The sequence below is a fragment of the Podarcis erhardii genome, assembly GCF_964252035.2.
Source record: "Podarcis erhardii genome assembly, chromosome: 6".
NCBI classification, from domain to species: domain Eukaryota; kingdom Metazoa; phylum Chordata; class Lepidosauria; order Squamata; family Lacertidae; genus Podarcis; species Podarcis erhardii.
Genome location: NC_138510.1, coordinates 97,371,894 through 97,391,370, shown reverse-complemented (window position 1 = coordinate 97,391,370; position 19,477 = coordinate 97,371,894). Strand labels below are relative to the sequence as shown.

Here is a 19,477-nt window from a genome sequence, read left to right as displayed (position 1 = left end):
TTGATGTTGAAGCCACAAAGGCTGCGCCTTCAAATGAGCTTGTTTCTCTCCCCATGCCTGCTTGCTTGACATTCAGCCAGAGCTTCCAACCTGATGGTGAATAATGAAGAAATCCAAAACTACTTCATTATTTTGTGATATTTGGGTTGGCTCTAATAAAGACATAGCTCAACTGTGGATTTTGGAATGTAATCTATTGGAAACACATCTGCATGACAGCTACTTTGTCAGTTTTCCAGAATCATTAATCTCACAGAACAGCCCCCAAAGAACTGTGGCACTAATGCCACACAATCAGTAATAATCCTCACATATGAGTTTTCTGCATTGCAGACTAGATGACCTTTGAGGGTCCCTTCCAACTCTACATTTCTATGATTTATGATTCATATGCTGCCCTTAATTCATTTATTAATTTATATCCCAACTCTGGCCTTCTTACACATTTTTCAGGGCAGTAAACTTCTGAGTAAGACAATGTTTAACAGCCAGCATAAACAACAAGCTGACAACAAAAACCTCAATAATTTTAAGCTTCCATTTCAGATTACCGTATTTTTCACCCCATAGGACACACCGGCCCATAGGATGCAAGTTTTTTGGGGGGGAGCTTGTGGGGCCGGCAGCGGGGAGAAGCGCTCTTCTCCCCGCCGCCCGCCTGCAGACCAGGTCCGGGGACAGCGGGAGGACGCGCTGCACCTCCCAGCTGTCCCCGGAGCTTGCGGGGCAGGCAGCGGGGAGAAGAGCTCTTCTCCCCGCCGCCCGCCTGCAGACCAGGTCCGGGGACAGCGGGAAGACGCGCTGCGCCTCCCCGCTGTCCCCGGAGCTTGCGGGGCTGGCGGCCGGGAGAAGCACGCGTCTCCCCACCGTCAGCCTCCAAACCACATGGGGAGACAGCGGGATGGCGGCGTTCCGCCTCCCCGCTGTCCCCCGACCTTGTGGGACTGAAGCCCCTCTCCTGAAGCCCCTCTCGCTCTCTAGGCTTCAGCGAAAGCCTGCATTCGCCCCATAGGACGCACACGCATTTCCCCTTCATTTATGGAGGGGGAAAAGTGCGTTCTATAGGGCGAAAAATACGGTAGCCTGGGGAAATTTTTCAATTAAAAGTTACACTAAAAAACCCCCAAACCAGTTCAAATCACATTGCGGTGGATTATAGAATGTCCAGATTTAGTTACATATTCCAAAAGTGACTGCAGAACACAGTGGGTTTACACAATAAACTTTTTCTAGTTGGCAAAAAAGTAAATCTCAGGTAGAAATGCTAATGTAGTTTATCACTGTACATCTGCGTGTCAGATTACATTTCAGCTTGATTTTTTCCTTGTGTCAAATATTAAAAACTGATTCTCTTAAGAAATAAAAAAATTAAATCCAGACTATTGTGCAGTCATCTTAATTTTCTGAAGCCAGTACTTCTACATCCTTAGAAGTCAACAGGAGGTTCAACATTTTCATTTTTATCACAGCATTTTGCGGGCTTTTCTTTCAGCAGTCTGCCTCATTTCACAAGGAATACTAGTACCTGATACAGAACAAACTTAAGAGATAACTCAATTCTATCAGATCAGGAATCCACAAAAGCAGTTGCCAATGGTAATGACAAATTTTCTTTCTGACCACCATTTGCTCCTAGAAGCCCAGAGCAAAGTAATATATACTTCCCACAAATTCTCCACACAGCAGAAAAGGAGGGGTCTCTTACATCATGCTAGGTGCAAGAGAGAGACTGTATCTCCCACCCAAAGTTTTAATGTCGTATACAAATAACTTGTGATGTGAGATTGACACCGTTCACAAGTTTGCATTTGTCTTTAAAAATAGAGAGAAGCAGGAATAACCTCTTTCACTTTTATTGGATGCCTCCAATCCTGGGCATGATAGGAAATATTGATCCAGTTACTCCTCAGAAGACAAAGGCTGATGAAGGATTAATGTATATGTGGCTCACCACTTTCCTCTTTAAAATACTTGGAAAATGTTACATATTTTATTCTACACATTTTTAAACATCAATAAGGCTAATACAACAAGAGATTCTCAGTTTAGAAGCCCAGATTATACAGTACAGATTTTCTCAATAAGTGTGTCTGGCACCTTCATCATACAGCTTTTGGAGAATGCTGAAGACACACCTAACTCTTGCTTTTGACACCTGAAATATATTTTTAGGACACATCTTATTTTTATGGCTGCAGATTGCTTTTAATATTGTGTTTTAATGCTGGGGTGTTAGAGTAAAGGGTGGGTAATAAATAAATAAATTTGTGAAGTTATCACCTTAACTAAGACATTGAAAAACCAAGTAGTATATTAAAATGTGGTTATAATAAATGAAAGGGACGCGGGTGGCGCTGTGGTCTAAACCACAGAGCCTAGGGCTTGCCGATCAGAAGGTTGGCGGTTCGAATCCCCGCGATGGGGTGAGCTCCCGTTGCTGGGTCGAAAGCACGTCAAAGTGCAAGTAAATAAATAGGTACCGCTCTGATGGGAAGGTAAATGGTGTTTCCGTGCACTGCTCTGGTTTGCCAGAAGCGGCTTAGTCATGCTGGCCACATGACTCGGAAGCTGTCTGCAGACAAACGCCAGCTCCCTCGGCCTATAGAGCAAGATGAACACACAACCCCAAAGTCATCCACGACTGGACCTAACGGTCAGGGGTACCTTTACCTTTACAATAAATGAGGGCCAATTTAAGATGAATTCAGCCCGCACCTTGTCTCTTGTACACTTGTAAAGGTAAAAGACCCCTGGACGGTTAAGTCCAGTCAAAGGCAACTATGGGGTTGCGGCACTCATCTCACTTTCAGGCCAAGGGAGCTGGCGTTTGTCCACAGACAGCTTTCCAGGTCATGCAGCCAGCATGACTAAACTGCTTCTGGTGCAACGGGACACCATGACGGAAACCAGAGCGCACAGAAATGACATTTACCTTCCCGCCACAGTGGTACCTCTTTATCTACTTGCACTGGTGTGCTTTCGAACTGCTACGTTGGCAGGAGCTGGGACAGGGCAATGGGAGCTCATTCCATTATGCAGATCCAATCTGCCAACCTTTCAAACAGCAAATCCAAGAGGCTCAGTGGTGGTCTACACAGTTATATCATTTGTTAATTTGGCTCTAAATGCAAACTCCTGGTGGAAAGGCGATTGCAAATTAGAAGGCTGCTCAGGCTGCTCAAGAGCACAGTCCTAAACATTTCTACTAAGAAGTCCCACTTCTTGTGGCTTCAAGTTACAACAAAGGAGATTCCAACTAAACAGTCAGAAAAAAAAAATTCTGATCATAAGAGATGTTCGGCAGTGGAACAGACTCCCACAAGAGGTTGTGGACTCTCTTTCCTTGGAGGTTTTTAAGCGGAGGCTGGATGGCCATCTGTCATGGATGCTTTAGTTGAGATCCCTGCATTGCAGGGGGTTGGACTAGATGAGCCTTGAGTCCCTTCCAACTCTAAGATTCTATGATTCTATGAATAGGACTTATTGACTGAAACTGCCTTGGTCGCGCTGGTTGATGATCTCCGGCGAGCTAGGGACAAAGGTGAGAGCTGTTTCCTAGTTCTGCTGGATCTCTCAGCGGCCTTTGATACAATCGACCATAACATCCTTCTGGACCGTCTAGAGGGGCTGGGAGCTGGGGGCACTGTTATACAGTGGTTTCGCTCCTTCCTCCTGGGCCGTGTTCAGAAAGTGGTCGTGGGGGATGAGTGTTCAGACCCCTGGGCCCTCACTTGTGGGGTGCCTCAGGGTTCCGTCCTCTCCCCCATGCTTTTTAACATCTATATGAAGCCGCTGGGAGAGATCATCAGGGGGTTTGGACTGGGTGTCCATCAATATGCAGATGATACCCAGCTCTACCTCTCTTTCAAATCAGAACCAGTGAAGGCGGTGAAGGTCCTGTGTGAGTGCCTGGAGGCGGTTGGAGGATGGATGGCGGCTAATGGATTGAGGTTGAATCCTGACAAGACAGAAGTATTGTTTTTGGGGGACAGGGGGCGGGCTGGTGTGGAGGACTCCCTGGTCCTGAATGGGGTAACTGTGCCCCTGAAGGACCAGGTGCACAGCCTGGGAGTCATTTTGGACTCTCAGCTGTCCATGGAGGCGCAGGTCAATTCTGTATCCAGGGCAGCTGTCTACCAACTCCACCTGGTACGCAGGCTGAGACCCTACCTGCCCGCGGACTGTCTCGCCAGAGTGGTGCATGCTCTAGTTATCTCCCGCTTGGACTACTGCAATGCGCTGTACGTGGGGCTACCTTTGAAGGTGACTCGGAAACTACAACTAATCCAGAAAGCGGCAGCTAGACTGGTGACTGGGGGCGGCCGCCGAGACCACATAACACCGGTCTTGAAAGACCTACATTGGCTCCCAGTACGTTTCCGAGCACAATTCAAAGTGCTGGTGTTGACCTTTAAAGCCCTAAACGGCCTCGGCCCAGTATACCTGAAGGAGCGTCTCCACCCCCATCGTTCTGCCCGGACGCTGAGGTCCAGCGCCGAGGGCCTTCTGGCGGTTCCCTCATTACGAGAAGCAAAGCTACAGGGAACCAGGCAGAGGGCCTTCTCGGTAGTGGCACCCGCCTTGTGGAACGCCCTCCCATCAGATGTCAAAGCGATAAATAACTACCTGACATTCAGAAGACATCTTAAGGCAGCCCTGTTCAGGGAAGTTTTTAATCTGTGATATTTTAGTGTATTTCTGGTTTTTATGGAAGCCGCCCAGAGTGGCTGGGGAAACGCAGCCAGATGGGCGGGGTACAAATAATAAATTATTATTATTATTATTATTCACATGAAAGTGCCTGAGGCTACAGTGCCATACAGTTACTTGGGAGTAAGCTTCCTTTACCCCCGTGAGGCTCAATTTCACCATCATCAAACCTTTTATTGGCATCACATACAAACATCCAAAACAAAATTACAGAATTACCACTTCCCCAGTGGCACAAAATATTTGCTAAAAGAAAGGAGGCAGAGCAGTCTATCATCGCATCTCTAAGTCTCCAGGAGATCAGACGTCTGCAGTGTATTTCGACAACAAAAAACCAATTAGAGATATTTAGCCACTAACTTGGTGAGCTCCTGATCATTCCCCAGTAATAGAAAATGTATGAGTGAGGCTCAATTCTGAGTAGATATACACAAGATTGACCCATTTAACTCTACTTCAATTCAGCACTGATAAAGGATGCCAGTCTGAGAGCTAATCAGATGGTATGGAAGTTTCTGAATGCATTTTATCTTTTTTCCTGGAGTATTTTTTTACAGTTGTAACTCCTTATTGTTGTAAACTGCTTTGAACAGGCTTCGCCTGGAGAAGTGGAATATAAATATTTAAAAGAAAATAGTCAACCTGATATACTGACAAGATAAAAAAAATCCAATAAAAAAAATTAATGCAGGCATTGCTCCCACTTCTGTGTGACTGCACAGTGCTGGGAAAGAAAAAAATAAATTCAAACCAGGAAATGGTGGGAGAGAGTCCTCATGGCTTGTGAAGAGACCCTCTCTGGAGCCCAAAGAGGATGTCAATGAGGGCAGAGGAAGCCCCAAAGAGACTGGAGGTGCTGCAGGGCTTTGTTTAGACTGCTCAGCCTCCCCGCCTAACAGCTGATGTGCAAGAAAGCGCAGCAGTAGCCACTTTTCTGAGTGTACTCCTGTCTTCAGCCAGCCCCAGAGCTTAAACTCTAGTTGAACAAAGAGATGTGTGGAGAGAGAGAGAGAGAGAGAGAGAGAGAGAGAGAGAGCGCGCTGGAGAACAGGAACCGCCCTGGGACCTGTGGGTATAGGGCAGTATGCAAAATTAATTAATTAATAATTTTAATATTAATTAAAAACTGGGCATTTAGAGGGTTCTCTCCACTTATGCAATTTTTGCTTATATGCGCAGAGGCCCAGAACATTAAGTGGGGGGGGGGAGGGGATGACTGTACAAACAAGGCAATCTAAACTTAATTTGCTACTTAAAAGAACATAAAATGCATCAAATGCTCTTGTTGTTCAATCTTTATTGGTTACCCATTTAACCACAGTTTTAATTTAATGTGCTGGTTCTTACCTTTGAAACTGTTGGGATCTGAACAACTTAAGAACCACCATGACAACATTATCTAGCTTCGGTTCCCCCCTCTAACTGAGGTGTGAGAGGTAAGTACAAGAGGCAGAGTTTTCCCAGTCTGTTCTCCAGCGACACAGGTGGCGCTGTGGTCTAAACCACTGAGCCTCTTGGGCTTGCTGATCGGAAGGCCAGAAGTTCAAATCTGCACCACGAGGTGAGCTCCTATTGCTCTGTTCCAGGTCCTGCCAGTTTGAAAGCATACCAGTGCAAGTAGATAAATACGTACCACTGTGGCAGGAAGGCAAACGGCATTTCCATGCATCTGGCACTTGGCACAGTTCCTTGCACCAGAAGCAGTTTAGTAATGCTGGCCATGTGACCCTGAAAGCTGTCTGTAGCTTTCAGATCCCAAGATGAAAGTTTCAAGTAGCTCTTAGAAATATGAAATAATACATTTTTCAGATTTTTAAAAAATAATTTTAAAATTTAAAACTTAACTTTAACATTTAAAGCAAGTCCATCATGTGACATATCATATTAAAGCCTATGAGGTTTTGAAGAGATTGGTATTTTTAGTTTTGAAATGTCTGAATTCTGGGCTCAGCTTTTAAGGATTTTTGCATGGCGAAAATAGTCATTTTTTAAAAAGTTCAAATGAAAACAAGATGAAATAAAAAAAATTAAATTTAGATTTAAACTTAGTTTTGATCCTTCAACAAACGTACAAAATTTTAAGAAAACTGGATGATATGAGGTATGTACGCAGCTGTTGATGATGGGCTGTTTCCCCCCCTGCTGTTTTGTAGGTTTATAATGCCCATTTTACATTTTCTATCCCACCTATTTTTCTGAGAAGACTGTAATGAATACAGAATAAAAGCAAACTGTCTCTAAAAAAAATACAGTAGACATTAAAAATAGTATACAAACTGTTGTTGTTAGCCGCCCTGAGCCCGGCTTCGGCTGGGGAGGGCGGGATATAAATAAAATTTATTATTATTTTTAAAATTGCAGCAGCACAAGACTGAGCCAGCAAAATTATACAATTAACCACTCTACAGCTGCCTGGTGCAGCAAGGTACTCCATAGCATACAAGTTACAATAGAAAATGTCCTATCTCCAGTTGACACCAATGTACCTACTGAGGTTTAAAGATCTAAGAATGTGGGGAGGAACATATGCAAAGAGAAAGTTCCTAAACTACCCCAATATATTAAGGGCTTTCAGGGCAAGTTCAGTAAAAATCACAGAAAACCAATGTGATAGAATCAAAGCTCCCATCAACATTCTGCTCTAACAGAAGTTTCCAAATGCTTTTTAATGGCAGACTCAACATACAGCTTGCTATAGTGATCTGATCTAGAAGTCAATACAGAATAAATGACTGCAGCAAGGTCCGCCTTTTATCAGGAAGGGTTGTAGTAGGTGTACCAGCTGAAGCAGGAAAAAGGCTTCCTTTGCCACACATACATCAAACAGGAGCACTGCTTCAAGGAGCATCCCCAAGCTACCCACCTGCTATTTCAGGAGAGTGCAGCCTCATTCAGAATTTGATGTAAACCCAACAGCCCCATCTACCAACAGTACTTCTGTTGTACCAGGCCAATGCCCATCTAGTCCAGCATTCTGTTCTCACAGTGGCCAACAAGATACCTGTGGGAACCCCAAAACCAGGACCTGAGCACAAAAGTGGTACTCAGAAGCCCTGTTGGCTTCTGCCAGCCATGACAAAAGATGGGGGTGAAAGGTTTCTTTCTTTTCTGCTGTAGTAGCTCCAGACAGAGGCTCCTTAGGGATCTGTGGGGGTTTGGATCCAGTGAATTCAAAGTCTCTGGTGCCCTGCCCCCAAACAATCCATTTCACTGGCTACTGTGAAATATGGCAGTCTTATCACATCACCCACCAGTGGCATTCTTCTCCATCAGCAAAGAGACAATTACACATCATTCTAACTCCCAACACCAGTCACCAGCATCCAGGAGACTAGGACTGTAGCCTAATGAGATTTTAATTTCTCCAGTTTGAAAAAGTGGGGAGCTGAAAACTGAAGATGATCACCATTGTGATAAGCAAAGGACATTTATAACACGAGTTTAGAAACCACCATGTAGAGGAGACGTGACCATTATCATAAATAAACAACAAAATATTGTTTTTAGATTGTAAGTGTGTTTAGTAAATGAACATTACTACTTCACAATGAAGACATGGCAACAAATTTGGATAATTTAACATCGTAAAATATAGCAAGAATGGGCAACTAGATTTGTGGGTTATGTTTTAATTTTTTCTGGAAACCAAAGGTGCCCCAACCAAAGCCAGGCACATATGCAAAATGATGGCTTGGGAAAGGAGTAAATTACCTATTGGTATAATCTAACTATACATCTAGTTATCACACATCAGGGTCTCTTAACAGCTAAATTCAGGGGGACTGTCTTTGTTCCAACAAACAAAAGTCAGAAAACTGTTCCAATCTACCACATTTCCAATCTACCTCTTGCCCACCCCTGCTATGCAGTAATACTGCAATTTATGCACACTCAATTGACAGCAGGCCCTACTGAATTCAGTGGCACTTGATTCTGAGTAAACATGTATAAGAGCATGTTGCAAGCATCACAGTAATTTGTCCATGAGCCAGGACAAAATTATTGTCAAATATGACAGTAGTGAATATTATTTCTGGCATGATCAATGAACAGAAATGAGTAGATGCAACAATCATACTGTTTTGCATGTAATCACAATTTATATAAATATTACCCAGGGAAAGCTCTGCCATAAAGCAGGATGAAAGAACCTACTTAAGGCAACACCAGCACTAACAAAATACCCAGAGAGTGTTCTGTATGGTGACCAACACTTCTAGTACAGTATCTTCTACAAGAAAGGATTTAATCACATCCAATCAAATGCTTCCTTTGGGTACTAGACACACACAGCCTTAAGAGTTGACATTAAAAAAGGTAAAGGACCCCTGACAGTTAAGTCCAATCATGAACGACTCTGGGGTTGCGGCGCTCATCTTGCTTTACTGGCTGAGGGAGCCGACGTTTGTCCACAGACAGTTTTTCCGGGTCATGTGGCCAGCATGACTAAGCCGCTTCTGGCAAAACCAGAGCAGTGCACAGAAACGCCGTTTACCTTCCCGCCGGAACAGTACCTATTTATCTACTTGTGCTTTGATGTGCTTTCGAACTGCTCTGTTGGCAGGACCTGGTACAGAGCAACAGGAGCTCACCCGAACCGCCGACCTTCCGATCGGCAAACTCAAGGCTCAGTGGTTTAGACCACAGCGCCACCCGCATCCCTACAAGGGACATTATCTGCTAGTAAAAAGAACCAAAAAAAACCATGGACTGGAAATGCAGCAGGCGCCAGAAGAGGAATGGAGACTTATCTGCCTCTTCTATTAGCTCAATTGATTTATATGCTACATGTGCAAAAGCGGGCTTTGTCTGTTGTGCCTTCAGCATAGAAGCAAAGCCAATGATTGCCTTGTCCTTTTGCCACCAGCACCCCCTTTCTATACTTTCTATACCTGCAGGGAGGAGCTTTGTTTTCTGCAGATCCTGCAGGAAAATGCAGAAGTCTGGCAGAGGAGGACTGATCACAGCATCCTCCTCTGACAGCTTGTTTGGTTTCTGGGCTGGTCGGAGTGGAAAGGATTTCACTCCCTACAGCCAGCACAGAACCTGAGCAGGTGGAGGAAGTAAAGAGCAACTTATCTGTCCTTATTCCACCAGGACATAATGTTTTCATACTTGCTAAATATGATGGGGGTTCAATACCAAGTAATGATGGAAACTGAGCTAGCAGAGAAAAGGCAGATTGACCTGTCCCTCAGGCCCTGTCATTTTGTTTACTCACTTGAATGCATTTTTACATATCATTTTAGAATATAATCCTGGGTACAGGGACTATATTGATCCTGATCTTTGACTTTTCAGCTAAAGAGTGGAGTAAAAATTCCTTAAATAATGAATTCTATGTGATCTTCATCACATGTGGTGACCAGGTAAGTAAATACAAATTCCTGTTAATTTTCATTAACACAATTCACAGTGTTCTCATAACCAAAACACTATCTGATAGAAGTCAAAATAAATAACTAAATCACAATTTATTCTACCAAAATAATACAGTGTGACAGTTGTGTTTATGAAGAGATGGGTGAGGAATAAAGTAAACAGCCTTCATTTTGTGCAATGAAATTTTACATGGCTTCTTGGTGAACTGTTTGCAGATGTCACTTCCTGCTCAATATCAACTCTCTCCCTGAACACAAAGGTTTGCTTGCTTGCTTCAGGTAGCCAAACCAGATCCTCCATTTCCTGGGAAGCAGACTTTTGTCCAATCCTCTGAAACCATGACACTGAAAGTTACATACATGATAAACATACAGAAGGTAGGGGTACTTGTACGCCTTGAGAATTTTTAGAATTACATTTTGTTCTGTGTTTTTAACGTTTCTTTCCTGTCTGGAGTACAGTGACTACTGCCAGGGATAATGTTCAAAAGATCATGGGGAGAACCCAATCATGTCAGAACCCAATAAGCTTCAGAGACTGAACACAGAAGCTACATTTAGGGAACAGAAGCACAAAATAAAAGCATGTGTGATCTTTTAACAGGTGGGACAGCGCTCTCCCCTTAGAAGTATGGACGTGTGCAGTGGGATCCGATCTATGTGTGTGTTTACTTTAGAGTGCGACCCCCACAGGCTTACTCGGGAGTAAGTCCCACTGAACTCAATGGGAGCGCTTCTGAGTAGACATGCCTAAGGCTGAGCTGTCAGAGAGAATTCCCACGGAGGGTCAGTGAGGATCGCACCTGGCAAGGGCTTCCAGCCACCCCCGCGCACCAGGCCCTAGCCATGAATACTATACCGTGTACCGCCCCCCCCCGACCCCTGGAATGAGTTGAGACCGCGTGTAACCCCCGCCCCCCAGAATATTTCCCGGCCTCTTCCGAAGCCGCGGGGGCGGGGATGGCAGCAAGCGAGCCCGGCAGAAGCCTGAGGCCTAGCGAGGCTTCGGCGAAGTGGAAGGGAAATGGTGGCAGAGGCCGCTGGGGCGCCTCGCACGGAGACACCAGCCGCAATGCCTGGCCCGCCGGCCGGCCAGGTAGAGGCGCCGCCCGCCCGAAGGAAAAGAGAGGAGAAGGCCGCAGCCTCCGCCCTATTGTTCCCCGCCACCCACCCGCCCACCGGGGAGACTCCCGCTTACCTCACGGCGGCGGCAGCTCCTCTCAGCTGCGGGCCACGGACGGGGCCGTCGCGCCCTCCTCCTCCTTGTCCACCAGCAGCAGCGGGAGCCGGCCGGCCGCGGCCTTCCCTTCCGCCCTCCGGCCCTCTGCTGCTGCCACGGCCGCCTCTGCAGCAGGGGCCATCTTGGGCGCCTCTCCGCTCAGCGCCTCAGCAGCAAAGCCCTGCCTCGCCTCCAGGGCCGCCGCTAATGCATCGCTCGCTCGCTCGCTCGCCCGCCCGGCCGCCGCCCGCCCCTTCCTGCTCGGCGGCGGCAGAGGAGGGGCGGAGCGGGCCCGCCAGGCGCCGCGGCCTCGCCCTCCATTTAGAGATGGAGGCGGGTGGAGATAGAGCGGGGCGGGTGGAGATCTATGCGCACACACACACACACACACACACACACACACATATATATAATCTGTGAGGGGGGCAGCAGAGGAAACCTTGGTTTACCAGCTGTGGTAGAAGTCTTGTTCCGAAATCCAAAGAGCCACAACGGCATGCAGCTGAAGACTGGAAGGAAGAGTTGCTAGGAAATGCTCTTTATTTTAGAAAATCCCCTTCTACGTAGAGATTAACTTTCAGTGCTTTACTTTCAGGCTGAAATACAGCGCATACTTTCCTGCCACTGGGCCTTGTGAAACCCGGCCAACATGCATGAGCTTGGACTGCAATTCACGTCAGAGTGTGTAGCTACGCTTTTTTTATTGTACTCGTGTCTACTGCTGGTAAGTCACCCCGAGTGCAGGATCCAGTAGCAAGGCAGCTTAAAAATAACAGTAGTTGCTGTAGGAAAAGACTCAAGGCTCCCATGGCAAAGATTGATTACATGTGCTGATTCAGGTGCAGAGCCATACTGAACTTATTAAAGTGCTACAAGACTCTTTGTTGTTCGTGGTAATAACTAGGATGAACATTGCCAGCTAGCCCATGTGTCACTCTATACCAGGCATAGCCAAAAGGATAAAGCAGCTGCTCTTTATTTCAGATCCCATGGCTCCTAGCATCCCCAGTCTTGAACCATGGCGCAAGGATCCATGCATTTCTTCTGTCTGAAAGATGGCTTCCCAGCCTGAAATGATAATAAAATGTCAACTAACAGCAACTCTAATTAGCTGCATTTCCTTCTTGAGTACCTTGTGTAAAAGAGACATACATGCTTTGTTTGACAGCTAGCTGCAATTTCCAAAAGGGGAATAATAGAAACTTGAAAATCACTTCCCTGCTCTGTTTGCTTGCTTTGGAAGTACAGTATACATGAAGCATTCAAAGACAAGTCACAGAAGGTAAAAGCATCTTAAAGCTATGAGACACCATCAGGCCTAGGAGAATAAAAAGGGCACCACTCTGGAGTCAGCATTCCACAGCTGGGTAGCCACCACAGAAAATGCCCTTCTACCTACCTGGCAGGGCCATTTCATCTTTTGAAGGAGATCCCAGCAATTAGACAGGTACATGTGGAGAGAGGTAGTCCGTGAAGCACCCTGGTCACAACTGCAAAGGGCCTTTTCCAGGACCAATTGAAGGTGTTTTATATTCCCTCGTTGGCTGTGAGCCAGGGGAGCTGCTTGATCACCAGAGTGGTGTGATTCATACAATCCAGTCTCAGCAGTCTGTTGGCTACTTTCTGAACCAACACAAATTTCCATAACATTTTAAAAAGCAACAGCATACATAATACTTTGCAATAATCCACAGAGAAGATTACCAAGGCATGAATTGCTGAAGCAAGGCTACTTTGACCAGGTAGTGCCATAGCTGGCAAAACTTCCTAAGTTGGGGAAAGGTACTCTGGGTTACAGAGGTGATTTCTGCCCATTACAAACATGGATGAATGAGCACACCCACCCACCCTCAGGTGATGAACATGGTTCTTTTAGGGGAAATTACAGCCCTTTAGAACAGGATTAATACCTTTTACCTGGGTAGGCAAACTTCCCACTAGCAGTTCCTCTGTTCTGTTTGGGTTGAGGGCATGATCAGCCATTGCTGCGGGACCAAATTAATGCCTGAGAAAGCCAAGAGGACATACATGGGGACAGGGGGAGGAAAGAGAAAACTAAGAAGGCTATGAAGAAGGGCAGAAGAGGAAAGGAAAGCAAGAAAGGGAACCCAGAAAAAAATACATTGAGGAGTGTAAAGGCAGGGGTTGGAAGGTAGCTTTATTGTGCCAATGCTACAATGCTTTTTCCTAATTGCTTTGCAACTATCACCTAGTAAAGGATAGTGTTATGAGTTTGGAGTGTGTGCACCTTAAACTGGGTGCTAGACCCCTCTCATCCCTGGATCTAGCAAGTGTTAAAATAATAGCCAGACTAGCCTTGGGGTGAGTTGTAAGGAGAACAAAGGAAGGGGCTCTGTGATAAATGGCAAATGGGTGGGGCCCCTGGAATCTTGCACCATTTGGAGATTGGGGTGGCATGCAACAGTATCAGTAATTAACACTCCTTCCCTTTTGTGGCAATTGTGACACCCAGGCTAAGGGTGGCAACCTAGGAAACAAAATATCAAAGGTTAAACACAAAAGCCTAGGTAAGAAACAGCAGAGAAGGTGCAACACGTAATTGCCTGAGGAATCACCCTCCCTGGGAGCAAGTACCGTACTTACCCCTGAACCTGCATACATAGAGTCTAGTTAGATTACGTGCCATAAAGGAAAAGTTGGACTCATGAGAGAGGGTAACTCAGTGACTAGCTGGTAAGCCAATAAGGTATATAACTTTAGAATGTTTCTATTGGACAAGATTGCAGGATGCCCCAACCCACTTGTAAAAGCAATGGGCAATACAGTGGAACCTCGGTTATCAAACGTCATCCATTCCGGAAGACTGTTCAACTTCTGAAATGTTTGACAACCAAGGCACAATGGGCAGTTGGCAAATTCCATTGAGAAAATGGAGAAATGCACCTTGGAAGCTGTTAAACTTCGGAGGCGCATTCAAAAATAGAAGAATTCACTTCCGGGTTTTTGGCATTCAGGTTCTGAATTGTTTGTCTTCCGAGACGCTCAAAAACCGAGGTTCCACTGTACTGTGAAGAAAACTTAGTATTTGCCACTGTCACCATCACTGCCTCAGAGTGGGCACAACATTGAGTTTTTACTTGTGTTGATGAGTGATATTTCCAAACATAAAGCTATCCCCCAGCCACAGACCCACTAACAGTTTATTCACCTCATCACATACACACATGCCAAAAAAACTCCCAAGCATACAGCAGAACAAGCAATTACGCACCTCTGCACAATATGTCCTGTAGTTGTAGGTGAGTCAATGGCCTCTATTCGGAATTAAGGAAGTCCACACGCCCAGACCCAGAACACATCCTAGATGTGCCTACAATGGAATTTACAATCAGTATGGAGGAATGGTAGTTCTGGGTGCTTTAAAAAAAATTCACTGGGATTTGGATACAAGTTCTACTCACAAACACAAATGTGGAAGACTGGTTTAAAGCCCACTCCCTGCTTTGTTTCCTAAGATGTGGCTATCACTGGTCCTGTTAGCTAGGGATGATGGGAGTTGTAGACCCAAAACATCTAGAGGGCCGAGTTTGCCTATGCCTGGTCTAGCAAGTTGTGCTGCCACAATGTGGGGAGGGAATAGGCTGATAAAGTCCCTGAAAATACAATTAATGATATTTCAAGTCGTATCAATCCACTGATTGCAACCCTCTCTAACCAGCAATCTCCTTAGCATAGCTGGGGTAGTGGTCAATTATGACAATAGAGGAGGGGGACTTTGTGCATTGTATAGTGGCACCGTTGAGGAAACCCATTCTTAGCAACCACACATCAGAACAAATCGCCACCTCTGTCGCGAGGTCTTGACTGTGCTTTATTTTATTTTTTTAATTAATTTTTTATTGATTTTCCAACACAAATTAAAAGCAAAGCAACACACACATAAACAAACAGACAAAACAACAACAACAACATATAAACATGTATAGTTTCAAAACCTCTTTTTCATAAACCTTACTTCCCGGACTTCGCCTTCCCTCCCCTTTTCTGCATCCCTGTTTTGAATCTCTTCAACAACCCCTCACGCCAATCAATTAATAACATCTTCTTATTTTAGTTTCTTCTCATACTTAATCAATTACAGCTGTAATTCTATATTTTCCTTTCCCTTGACATTTTAGCACTCATTAATTTTACAGCAATTCTTAAGATATACTTTAAATTTCTTCCAATCTTCTTCCACCGTCTCTTTTTCTTGGTCACGGATTCTGCCAGTCATCTCCGCCAGTCCCATATAGTCAATCACCTTCGTCTGCCATTCTTCCAGCGTGGGTAGTTCTTGTGTCTTCCAGTACTTTGCTAAAAGGATCCTTGCTGCTGTGGTGGCGTACATAAAAAACGTCTTACCCTTCCTTGGCACCAATTGGCCGACCATGCCCAGGAGAAATGCCTCTGGTTTCTTATGAAAAGTACATTTAAGTACCTTCTTAATTTCATTATAAATCATTTCCCAGAAGGTCTTAATCCTCGGGCAAGTCCACCAAAGGTGGTAGAAGGTACCTTCAGTCACATTACATTTCCAACATTTATTATTGGGCAGATGATAAATTTTTGCAAGCTTGACTGGGGTCATGTACCACCTGTAGATAATTTTCATAATATTTTCTCTTAAGGCATTACATGCCGTAAATTTTATACCGGTGGTCCATAACTGTTCCCAGTCAGCAAACATAATGTCATAACCAATGTCTTGTGCCCACTTGATCATGGCTGATTTAACTGTCTCATCTTGTGTATTCCACTTCAACAGCAGGTTATACATTCTTGACAGGTTCTTAGTATTGGGTTCTAGCAATTCTGTTTCTAGTTTTGATCTCTCCATCTGGAAGCCAATTTTCCTGTCTTGTTTAAACGCCTCCATTATTTGATGGTAATGAAGCCAATCTCGTACTTTAGACTTCATTTTCTCATAACTCTGTAATTTAATTTTCCCATTATCTTGCTCTAAAATCTCACAATATTTTGGCCATTTAGATTCCATATTAAGTTTTTTCACCGCCTTGGCTTCCACTGGTGAAAGCCACCTAGGGGTTTTGTTTTCCAACAGATCCTTATATCGAATCCAAACATTGTACAATGCTTTCCTAACAATATGATTTTTGAATCCTTTGTGAATTTTTACCTTGTCATACCATATATATGCATGCCAACCGAATCTATTATCGAACCCTTCCAAATCCAAAATGTCTGTATTCTCAAGAAGTAGCCAATCTTTCAACCAGCAGAAAGCTGCCGATTCATAGTACAGTCTTAAGTCCGGCAGGGCAAACCCCCCTCTGTCTCTTGCATCGGTTAAAATCTTAAACTTTATTCTGGGCTTTTTGCCCAGACAAATTTAGATATGTCTTTCTGCCACTTCTTGAAACAGTCCATTCTGTCCACAACCTGTAATGTCTGAAACAAAAATAACATTCTAGGCAATACATTCATCTTAATAACAGCAATTCGGCCTAACAAGGAAAGTTTCAAATTTGACCATATTTCTAGATCTTTCTTTACTTCCGTCCAACATTTATCATAATTGTCTTTAAATAAATTCACATTCTTAGATGACATGTTAATCCCCAAATATTTCACTTTCTTTGCCACCATTAATCCCGTTTCACTTTGAAACCTCTCTTTCTCAACATTTGTTAAATTTTTCTCCAAAACTTTAGTTTTTTGCTTATTCAACTTAAATCCTGCTACCTGACCAAATATTTGAATTAGTTCTAAGACTCTTTTCGTACTAGTGTCTGGCTCTTGTAAAGTTAATACTAAGTCATCTGCGAAGGCCCTCAGTTTATATTGTTTAGCTCCGACCTGAATTCCTTTAACCAGCTGGTCCCCCCTAATCATATTTAACAGAACCTCCAAGACTGATATAAAAAGTAATGGGGATATTGGGCACCCCTGTCGTGTCCCTTTTTCTATAGGAAGCTCTTCAGTAACCACATTATTTACAATTAACTTTGCTTTTTGTTCAGAATATATTGCACCTATACCGTTTTCAAAACCTTGACCTACCCCCATCCCATGGAGATTCTTCTTCATAAAACTCCAAGAGATATTATCAAAAGCTTTCTCCGCATCCACAAATATTAGAACTGCCTTCGTGTTGATGTTAACTTCTAACAATTCCATAATGTCTATTATATTTCTCACGTTATCTGACAAATGTCTCCCTGGGAGAAAGCCGGGTCTTGACTGTGCTTTAATCACCATTGCCTTGGCCAACAGTGTTGTCTGGCTTGTTCCTTGTATTCACCTGCAATGCTTCTGGCTGCAACCTAGAAAGTAGAATCCCAAAGAGGATCCACATTGCATGTAACTGTACACTTTTTTCCTCTGTGTCCTGACTGTGCTGCAAGCATTGTCACAATTGTTTCTGCACTGCCAGATGGGGATAAGCATGTGTGTAATGTTCAGCACACCAAAATAATTGCTAGAGAAGCCAAATCTATATGGTCACATTCTATTAATTCTGTCCTGGATTTGCTAAGGTGCTGATTTAACATTAATAAATCCTCAGGCACATTTCAATATCATATTTTTTTACTCTCATTTTACAGCCCAAATTTAGCCCTCAAATTTCAACAGCAAATTCCATATCTGAAATAGTAGTGTGCTATGTAATCTTCCACAACAAATTAAAACATACAATTTAATAATGTTACATCTTCGGATTTAAATTTTTTCCTGCAAGATACCTGTCATTCCCCACATTGCAATCTTAAAAACCCATCCCTACAACTTTAAGTTGTAACAAGGGCATTATTTCTACACTGGGTTGCATCCAGTGCTGCACAAATGGAAGTTTCACCTGCCCTTTGGAACTTCCACCTCCGGAGCAGATTTTGTAAGTGTGCATGGAGTTGTAGGCAGTGCTTTGTTCTAGGAAAAAAAGGTGCCAGAACACCACCTCAGTCTCCAACCCAGATGCTGATGCCACCATCTTGAAACTGAAATCACGTGACAATATGCTCCACCCACCCACTCAGGCCGCTTCAGTCACCATTGTGCGCACCTTGCTGCTCTCCTGCCCTGCTCAGGCCACTTCACCTGCCCTCGTGCACGTGCGCCTTGCTGCTCACCACTCGCCCCACTCCCTCCTCAGGCTGCTTCAGCTGCCATCCTGCACACCTTGCTGATCAGGGGACTCCCTTTGCTGGGTGAGCAGAATTCTTAGACAAAGCAAGGCAAAAAAATGGTGCTGGAATTGCACTCCAGCACGTTCTGGCAGAAAAAAGCTCCGGTCGTAGGGAAAAGGAGGATGGAAGTTCCATTGCATGAGTGACAGACTGCCGCATTAGTGGAATTGCAGCAATGGATACAACCATTGTGCTTAAAAATAAGAAAAACACAGCATGTGCAGAATTCAGAAGTAAAACCCTTGTTCGTCTTTAAAAGGCTTATAACTCATTCCCTTATTTTAATTTACCCCTTGGCTAAGATTTATTTTATATTTTATGTGCAGTTTTAGACCGGGTTAACGGTCTGGAAAAAGAATACAGTGGTACCTCTGGTTATGTACTTAATTCGTTCCGGAGGTCTGTTCTTAACCTGAAACTGTTCTTAACCTGAAGCACCACTTTAGCTAATGGGGCCTCCTGCTGCTGCCGTGCCGCCGCCGCACAATTTCTATTCTCATCCTGAAGCAAAGTTCTTAACCCGAGATAATATTTCTGGATTAGCGGAGTCTGTAACCTGAAGCATCTGTAACCCGAGGTACCACTGTACAGACAGGAGCGTCCTGAGAGGGCTGAGTCTGAGCCGGGAGAGGGAGATCCTGGGGGGATGGCAGCCTTCCTGGGTGTCCGTCTAGCCAGGAGGGGAGAGTTCTTCTAGGTCCAGAAGACTCCCAGCCCAGTCCCAGCCCAGTCCCAGGGGGTGAGGGGACCCTCATTTAGAAGACCTCCGGGGTGGGATGGCTAAGAGAGTGGACAACTGAGGAGAAGCTGTGTTGAAAGTATTTAATGGTGACAGAAACTGTGTCAGTTTCAGTGTTCTCAGTGACAGAAACTGAGTTGAGCATTTTACTCTCTGTTCTAGAAACCTGAACATCTACCACCTGAAGCATAACAATGGATTTTTAGTGACTGAAGTTCAAGAAGAGCTGTGCCTATAGTTTTGTGTTTAAGCCTGAGTTAGTTAAAGTGAGCAAGTTAAC

At 44.5% G+C, this 19,477-nt stretch overlaps 1 protein-coding gene and 2 long non-coding RNA genes across 8 annotated transcripts in view; 1 reads left to right on the top strand and 2 right to left on the bottom strand.

Moving 5' to 3' along the window:
- The window catches only part of RC3H1 (ring finger and CCCH-type domains 1), a 68,206-nt gene extending 56,662 nt beyond the window's left edge, over positions 1 to 11,544 (bottom strand). For 4 of the 6 annotated variants that reach the window (XM_081865124.1, XM_081865125.1, XM_081865126.1 and 1 more), the window contains exon 1: positions 11,290 to 11,544. The gene's annotated coding sequence lies outside the window, so the exon portion shown is untranslated. The remainder of the gene's footprint in view (positions 1 to 11,289) is intronic. The other 2 variants (XM_081865122.1, XM_081865123.1) reach the window with 1 other exon arrangement.
- The window catches only part of LOC309343556, a 151,548-nt gene that overhangs the window by 80,418 nt on the left and 51,653 nt on the right, over positions 1 to 19,477 (bottom strand). The gene's annotated exons all lie outside the window — the stretch shown is intronic.
- Positions 11,709 to 12,411, top strand: LOC309343550. Its single transcript, XR_014157331.1, has 2 exons — positions 11,709 to 12,048; positions 12,311 to 12,411. It is a non-coding gene; the product is annotated as an uncharacterized lncRNA (long non-coding RNA).